Source organism: Eublepharis macularius, chromosome 5, assembly GCF_028583425.1.
Source record: "Eublepharis macularius isolate TG4126 chromosome 5, MPM_Emac_v1.0, whole genome shotgun sequence".
In the NCBI taxonomy this organism is placed as follows: domain Eukaryota; kingdom Metazoa; phylum Chordata; class Lepidosauria; order Squamata; family Eublepharidae; genus Eublepharis; species Eublepharis macularius.
The window spans coordinates 157,902,180-157,910,994 of record NC_072794.1 but is presented as its reverse complement, the minus strand read 5'-3'; positions in this window follow the sequence as shown (position 1 = coordinate 157,910,994).

Below are 8,815 nucleotides of genomic sequence, written 5' to 3'. Positions count from 1 at the left end.
AACAGGATATAGCTCGGCCCTTGCATCTATATGGGAAAATCTCTACGTGTTGCCCATTAGCAATTAGAGGGGCAGCCAGTACAATTTAATAAAGTCCCTAGAAAGGCTGGGTTGGGATTGTATCCTCTTGTTATCATCAAATGCTATCATGGCAGTCTCCGCTAAGTAATTCCACAAAAATAAAGGCACCACCCAATCGACTTGCTTTATTTATTTATTTGTGGCATTTATAGTCCGCCTTTCTCACTGAGACTCAAGGCGGATTACATAATGTGAGATAAGTACAGTGGATATCAAAGACATTTCAACAAACAATGCCATAGGGTAGAAAAATGCAAGTTTACAAAGACTTGTTTATATTAGCAAAAATCCGATACAGAGTTGAAGAAATGCTGAAACAAAGCATAAATAATTCTAGGGCTGACATTAGACAACATAGAACTACCCAATAGGGCCATACTTAAAGCAACAGATAGTACATAGGAGCACATACTTAGAACAACAGATAGGATGTAAGGCAACGTGGTGGTCAAATCCTGGGGGCACGGCCCCCAATACGATTGCTAACCTCCAGGTTTGGCCTGGAGTTCTCCCAGATAACAACTGATCTCCAGACTAGAGATCAGCTCCCTTGGAGAAAATGATACCTTTGGAAGGTAGAATCGATGACATTATATCCCTGAGGAGTGCCCTCTGCCTTCCCTAGGGTTGCCAGGTTCCCTTATGTTCCTGGCAGGTGGGGAGAGCCTGGTACTTACCTGCAGCTCGTTCTTGTTTGTGTGTGCTCCCAGTGCAGCACAATGACATCACTTCCAGAAGTGACATCATCACACAGGCCCTGGAAGGTCTCCCGAGCTTTACACCAGGGCAATTTGAGCCCCCACGTGGGTTGGATTTGCCCAGCATGAAGCCCGGGAGCACACCTGGGGCTTGTGCAATGATGTCACTCCTGATGCATCTGATGAAGAGAGCTGTGGTTCTCAAAAGCGTATGCTACAGTAAAGTAGGTTAGTCTTAAAGGTGCTACTGGACTCTTTACTATTTTGCTACTACAGACTAACACGGCTAACTCCTCTGGATCTATGACTCCTGGAAGTGATGTTGTTGCACCGTGCGGAGAGCTCGCTTCAGGAGGCCCATTTCTGTGCCTGTTCTCCCCTGGAGGGAGGAGGCTGGGAGCAGAGGATCCCCCCCCCCGGGGGAATGGCAATACTAGCCTTCCCCAAGCTCTGCCCCCAAATCTCCAAGAATTTCCCAACCTGAAATTGGCAACCCAAGTCAGTTGCAAGCTGTACGTGCTGCCACAAATGTGTTCACACTTAACTGCTTCTCTCAGTAAGGCTTTTCAATAATTGGAGACTTTTTTTGCACAGACCCCTGCTATGTTGGTGCAGGGTTAAACTACATTACTTATTTTTCTTTTCTAATTGAAAGAGAAACCATTTCTCCCTAGCCATTAAACCTGTTTGAGTTAACATAAAAATGATTTCAGAGTTCAGAGCAGCCACAAGGCCAGACAGTATCTGGTTCCTGGAGTGATGAGGAAACCATAAACACTAGATAAACTAAATTGCTGCTTGACAGGTGTTATCAGCGAGTCATGGGGCTTGTATATGGTTCTGATTCTGATCAAGCTGCCTGGACTCACAAGTCAAGGTAGCATGTAAATATTTTTTAAAATAAATGTAATAAATTACTGTTTGTATGGGAAGGCTCCTTTGCAGGGTGGACTGGGAAGCTGAAAAGGCTCAGAAGCAAGCCAGACTGGCTGGCCCTTGTGACACTACGAGCAAGCGCTACATCGGAGGGGCACTTAGCTCAGGACTAGGGTTGCCAGGTCTGGGTAGAAAAATTCCTGGAGATTTTGGGGGTGGAGCCTTGGGAGGGGAGAGATTGGGGAGGGGAGGGGCCTCAATGGGGTATAATACCATAGCGTTCACCCTCCAGATCAGGCATTTCCTCCTGGGAAACTGATCTCTGTCACCTGGAGATCAGTTGAGATTTGGGGAGATCTCCAGCTATCAGCTGGAGGCTGAAACCCTAGAAATGACCACTGTCACCAATGATGGGTGCTGGCTCATCTGTTATCTTATTCTGCACCAGAACAGCAGCACAGCGAGTGAGCTGTCACCCGGGAGCACTGGGAGGTAAGGACTACAGAAGGCAGAGTTGTGGGGCTCTGTGACATCACTTCTGGGTTCATCATGGTGTTGCACGACACTCTAGGGATTACCCAAACCTCTATGATTTTTACCGCGGAGATTAGGTGAAGTCCTAGAGTGTTGTACAACACCCACACACCCATTTTGATCCTCCTGCTCCACTGAGCAGCAGTGGGAGCCCAGAGGCCAGAGTTGGGAGGTTGTGGGCAACCTGAGCTGACACCCATAGCTGGAACCATTGGTTAGCAGCCCCTGCAGAGCTAGTAGATCTCTTGGGGTTGGTGTGGCTCACTCTCACCTGCCACTGGTCCACCTACTGGCCAGTTCAATCCACGTCCTCTCGAAAAACCTGTGCTGCTAACAAGCACATTCCCAGATGGTGGGCAGTCAACACACCTTGCAAACATAGAGCCAGATAATAACATTCGATTTATATACCGCCCTTCAGGACAACTTAACGCCCACTCAGAGTAGTTTACAAAGTGTGTTGTTATTATCCTCGCAACAATCACCCTGTGAGGTGGGTGGGGCTGAGAGAGCTCTGAGAAGCTGTGACGGACCCAAGGTCACCCAGCTGGCTTCAAGCGGAGGAGTGGGGAATCAAACCCAGTTCTCCAGATTAGAGTCCTGCTGCTCTTTTAACCACCACACCAAACTGGCTCCTTCCACTCCCCCAAATTACTAAATAAGTAATCATGGACCATGCTGGTAGAACCAACACAGGATAGTGAGCTGGATGTTACTGCACTCTTCATAGGCATATGGTGAGTGCTTAAGTCAGTAGTGTGCCAGACCACCTCGGCCTACATTGCGACTGAAAAGAAAAACATTCTGACACATGCTGAAATGCTCCCACAGGCTGAAATGATGGTCCTATTGGCCTCCAAAAACAAAATAGTAGCATATTGTGGGTGGTGATGCAAGCTGTAAACTTGGCAGCACAAGAGCGTCATTATGTGCTGTTGCTGCTCTGCCTAGGACTATTTGTATAACCTCAGCATGGCACTATATGTCATTGCAAGCACAGGCTGATATAATTAATTCTGCCATCCAAACTCTCTTCAGGATAAAGCTCAGAAAAGACAGAGGCTACAGCATTACATACAGAGTGGAAACGCATCTGCCTCATGAAGGTGGATCAATATGAGGAAAAATATTCCCCTCCCCCGCAAACCACGAAATCTCATGGAATAAATGTTGCTAGTCTTTAATTTATCTTTGGACGTCTGTTTATTTTATGGGAATTCTTCATACAGCCAAAAAAAAAAAAAAATGGAGTGCAGTGCAGCGCCATCTGGTGGTCAAGAGGCAGTTCAAAACACTTCCTGATAAGAACAGAATACTTGTGGCCCCTTAAGGGCTAAAACAAGATAGATAGATAGATAGATAGATAGATAGATAGATAGATAGATAGATAGATAGATAGATAGATAGATAGATAGATAGATAGATAGATAGATAGATAGATAGATAGATAGATAGATAGAACTTGATGACCACCACTTGTTTTGCTTGTGCTTCAACGGAGAATTCTGTAGAAACGGATAAATGTAGACATCTAAAAAACAGACTTATCATTAAAAACACTTTGAAAAATTGGGTTTAAACAGACACTGATAGTGGAGCATGTAAAAAGAATAGTTCTTACATGGACTTCACAAGACCTAGCTCCCTCCCTTCTTCAACCTGAAGAAAGTGCCACTGAACTCCAAACGTGCTGTTCTACTGAAGACTAATATGGCCACTCACCTGGAAGTATTTTCCTAGTGGAAACTGCATATTTTGCAAATTCACATGGAGCGCAAGAAATTTCACAAATCTTACAGATAAGAAACGCTATATGTTTAACTTCACTGCATGCCATCCCAAACGTGTTGATTATATTATAAAATGCCTTTGACTATAATGTAGAAAGTCTGAAAATGTTTTAAATAAAAATAAATAAGCAAATAAATACATAAATACATGAAAGTCTCTTTTTTGTGCTTTGCAACAGATCTATTCTGCTTTTAGCCAAAGTGTTGGAATAAGCTGACTGCAAGACATGATGTGGGTACCCTTTAGTTACCAAGTTCTGCTTTAGAATAGTAGCCTGTTTATGAAACTCCAATATATTAGCACAGTTTCTCCTAATCCTTAAGAAATGACTATATGGTAGCTTGTTCTTGATATGTAAAAATAGATCCAGTCAAGAGTAATTAAGCCACTCATATCAATTATAATGTTTTTTTCCACTGAGGATAAAAATAGCCTGGGTTGTTTTGTATGGGAAAATGGAATTGTAGATATTTAAAAAGAAAAAACCCTCTTTTCTCCAGTTCTCCTGGGAGAAGGCAAATGTGAGCGATGCTACATTTTGTTGTTGTTGTTAGGAAGATTAACCATTTCCCATTGGAATTCTTTCAGAACTCTATGCTGTATGTCATCTAGAACCAGTCAATTGCTAATTTTTAAATTTTGTCATGTAGCTTCAGAACTTCTAGTTCTAATTGTGTAAAGACCGCCTGTGATTAGAACAGCAGTATTTCTAACACACGTCTTCTCCCAGGTTACAGTTGCTTGCTCATTATGCACCAATGTGTTATGCACCATCATGCACCAATTATGCACCAATGTGTTATGCACCATCATGCACCAATTATGCACCAATGTGTTGTTCCCTTGACACTTCCAGCTTCTGCAGAATATAAACTGTCTTCTGAAAAGGCTGCGTGGAGTAAGGCAACATTTTCAGAACTTTGCTTTGAATCTTTCTTTAAAAAGGCTGCTTCCACACGCTCCAATTTTTTTCAGGTTTTTCCTGTCCCAAAGCCGCGTCTTCCCGATCCACTTTGAGCACTCACCTTTCACATGCAAAGTTCTCATGTGTGTTTTGAGGGCCGTTTGTCGTGGGGGGGAAAAGGTTCCAAAACAGAAAGTGCGTTCTTTATCTGTGCCTCATCACAAATGACGTTGGTGCATTCTCTACCATTGATTTCCCGCTCAAACTTTTATATGCAAAAGTGTTTGATAAATATGTGAAAAGTAGAGTGCAGCGATCGCACGATTTCATATCCTACTATATAAAAGGCAAACTATGTTTCCTGGCACTCACTCCTTATCCCCGTGGAGATGCAGTAGGCAGGGATAAGAAGCGAGCGAGGGGCAAAACGGTTTGCCTCTCTGCTGCCTCTTTGGGGGCTCCAGTGGCCCGGAAGAGCTCAGCGTGGGCTACAGGAAGGTTCAACGAGGCAGCAAGGCCCTCCCAAGTTCTCACAGCAGCGGGGACAGGGCTCCTTGCTGCCTCTGTGGGGCCTTGGGAGGGCTGCGCACAAGCCAAGTGGCAGCTGAGGGGTCGGAGGAGGAGGGAGCCCCTGCTCTCTTCCCCGTCTTGACTGATGCTGTAGGGAGATGCATGGCAGGAGGAAGTGCTGCTAAGGCCTGTTGCGTTTTCCCAAACAACGGGCCTTATTGCTAGTTTGAAATAAAATCAGAAATGGCATTCCATTCCCAATGCTGTTTCTAGACTGATAGTCTGATTGCTGAGTGATCTTGAGGGGTGATTTTTGAGTCTCTCTACACAAAATATCTTACACAGGGACGCTCAAGTGAAAGCGCTGCTAGGGAGACAGAATACACTTGAATATAAGACCACGCAGAAAGTAAATCACTTGAGCATCCCCGTGTAAAATATCTTATGTAGAGAGACTCATAAACTGCAAACAACAAAATCTGGTCTCACTTCAGCTGTGAAGTAAGCACAGTGCCTTTAGGCCACCATCTCTCAATCCGTATGTAATATGGAAAGTATCCTGCCTCACAGGTCTTGTTGTAAATATTCCTGAGATACATGAAATGCTTTGAACATGTTTTTTTTAAAAAACAAAACAGTGACATGGTCTTGTAAGTATTAGATATAGTTTCTTGCAGGCATGGAGAGAAAAGCCGGAAGTTTGCAAGGATGAGAGACAACATAAAAAAATAAAGGTTCAAACCGCTGCACAAAATTTATTTGATTTCTGAACAGAGTAACCTGGAACCTCATTAAATCTGACAAGGGCATGCTTGAACATATAGTAAGTTTGATATTCACTGCAACACAAAGCGATTTTCAAACACTTAAACCATGATATGTATCAAATATGAGCATTTTCAATCTTCTGGTAACATAAATCTAGAACTGAACTTGGTATAAACCCTGTCACATTAAACAAACAAGCAAACAAAAATAATGTTCAGCCATTCCTGAGTACGTGACTTCTTACAAAGGAAGTACAATAAAATAGCCTTTTTTAAAACTACTCTTATGAACAATTTAATGCGGTCAAATCCCATGCTTTGCGCTTTGTATGGAATTTTGAATAGGCAAATTGAAAGAGATAAGGTGTTATTCAGCAATTTACAGAGTAATCCTAAACAGGCCTACTCAGATTCCCACTTAAGTATATTCAACAGGTCTTACTCCCAGGAAAAAGATCTTAGGACTGCAGTCAGCCAATAAAATAGTAATTTCAGTATGTACACAAGAGGAATTTGAATTTTTACTTTCCGTTCAAGTGGCAGTTGCCAGAAACTGATGAGTCACATGAACGTAATGGTGTCACTGAGGACTGGAATTGGCTGCTTTGGAATACAAATCTGTCCAGCACACGACACTTAGATTAATAAAAAAGAGGTCCCCTCCTCTGCAAAAAAAAAAAGGAATCTTGTGGCTCTTTAAACTACAATAGATGTATTATAGCATGAGCTTTCATGGGCTGTTGCCCGTTTCATCAGATTCATGAATTATCTCCATTTGTTGATATACTGCGCTCTAGTCCACAAAAATATAAACCACAATGAATCTGCTTATTTTTAAGGTGCAACGCGATTCCTTTTTTTCGTTTTAGCTGCCACAGACTATCAATCTGCTTTCAGTACACTACAGCGATCGTTTGCTAGGTGATTTTTCCCATTTTGCACAGTAAAATCCAGTTGCAAAGTGCATGGGAAACTGGACTCAAACGAGAACGTTATTCAGCGAGTGTGAAAGCAGCCCAACTATGGCCACCCCTCTGGAATGCTTTTCCCCAGCAAGCTCACTGCTAATCTGGAACATAAAATGAGATTCTGCTCATACACCTAAGAAAGTGAGCTCAGGGTGTTTTGCAGGCAATGGCAAACCACCTCTGTTAGCCTCTTGCCTTGAAAACCCCAGAAGGGGTCGCCATATGTCAGCTATGACTTCATGGCACTTTCCACCACTACCATTCTGTCCAAGGCCTGGATTGTAACTACATCTTAGAGCTGTGCAAAAGCTCTAAAAAGGCAATTCTTTTTAAGGCCCCCGAGAACTGAGCAGCCCCTTAGCCACTGGCTAATAAGGCTCCTAGACCTTGGGAATAAGTCTGTGCAATCCCTTTGCTCAAGAAGCAACCTGACTCAACTGAGCCACAGGCTCTTTCAATACACTCTGTGTAACTTAAATCCTCCTAAGCCCATATGACTATACTTGGAGTGAAGTGCAGAAGCAGGCTATGGTAAAACTTTACTTAAATGTTGTATATAAATTTCTTCAGGCTTTTAAAACTTTATGGTATTGCTGAAAAACTGCAAGTATTCAGAAGCTTTCACTGAGGCAAACAAGAAAAGTGTAAAATGTTTCCTTCAACACAATTGCTGATGTTCTTTTCCCCCTCTGAACTAAAAGTGTGGCTATGGCTCAGGTGCAGAGCATTTTTTTACATGCAAAAGGTCCCATGTTCAATCCTGAGCATCTCCGGTTAAAAGGAACAAGTGATAGGAGATGGGGAAGACCTCCACCTGAGACCCTGGAGAGCAGCTGCCACTAATTTAATTTATTATATTTATATTCCGCCCTCCCCGCTTTCACAGGCTCAGAGTACTATTGTCTACTAAGAGTAGACAATACTAGCCTCCACATTTTTCAAAAGCACAATTTAAAGACTATATACATAGCTATATCTTGTGCTGGGCTGCAAAGATTAGGAAAAATTAACAGTCTCTGTCTATATCTCCTCCCCACTTCCCCAAAATATAATCCCAGTCCTGAGTGCCATTGTGTTTGATGCAGGTACATTGCTCCTGTTGACAGCGCACTTCCCATTCACTCCAGCAACAGGTGCAATTTTATATGCACAAAACTGCATCCCTTTAGATCTGCTCCTCTAAAGCAACTGCAGTCGCTCTTGAAGACTGGAGAGCTGTATCAGGGTCTGCACACACCCACAAGAAGTTATCACAATGCAAATCACCCAACGTTCTTAAGCAGCACAGCTGGGAGTTGGATTTACCCCCAGATCTCACAGCTTTGGAATCCCCCTTTTCTTGAAGGCCTCACAAACTCCGGGCATCTTCTTGAAGCACTGCAGACTTTCAGATTCAGCCTGTTTTCTAAAGCAACTAATGCGAGAAGCATTACTGCTTTAATATGTTTAACCTGTTTTAAGCCATTTTTTAAAAAAAAACATGTAAAAGAAGCTCAGGGTAGGTTGGGAACACAGATAAATGAATGATTTCTCAAATGGAGTGCCAAATTCTGTATTGTATACAAAAACAGAGACTCCTCCAAATAAGACTAAAGCAGAAAGTGGAAAACCACAATTGGAAGGCAAATATAAATAATCCAATGGAAAAATTTTGAGTGTTTAATTAATGGTAAAGTGATTAGTGCT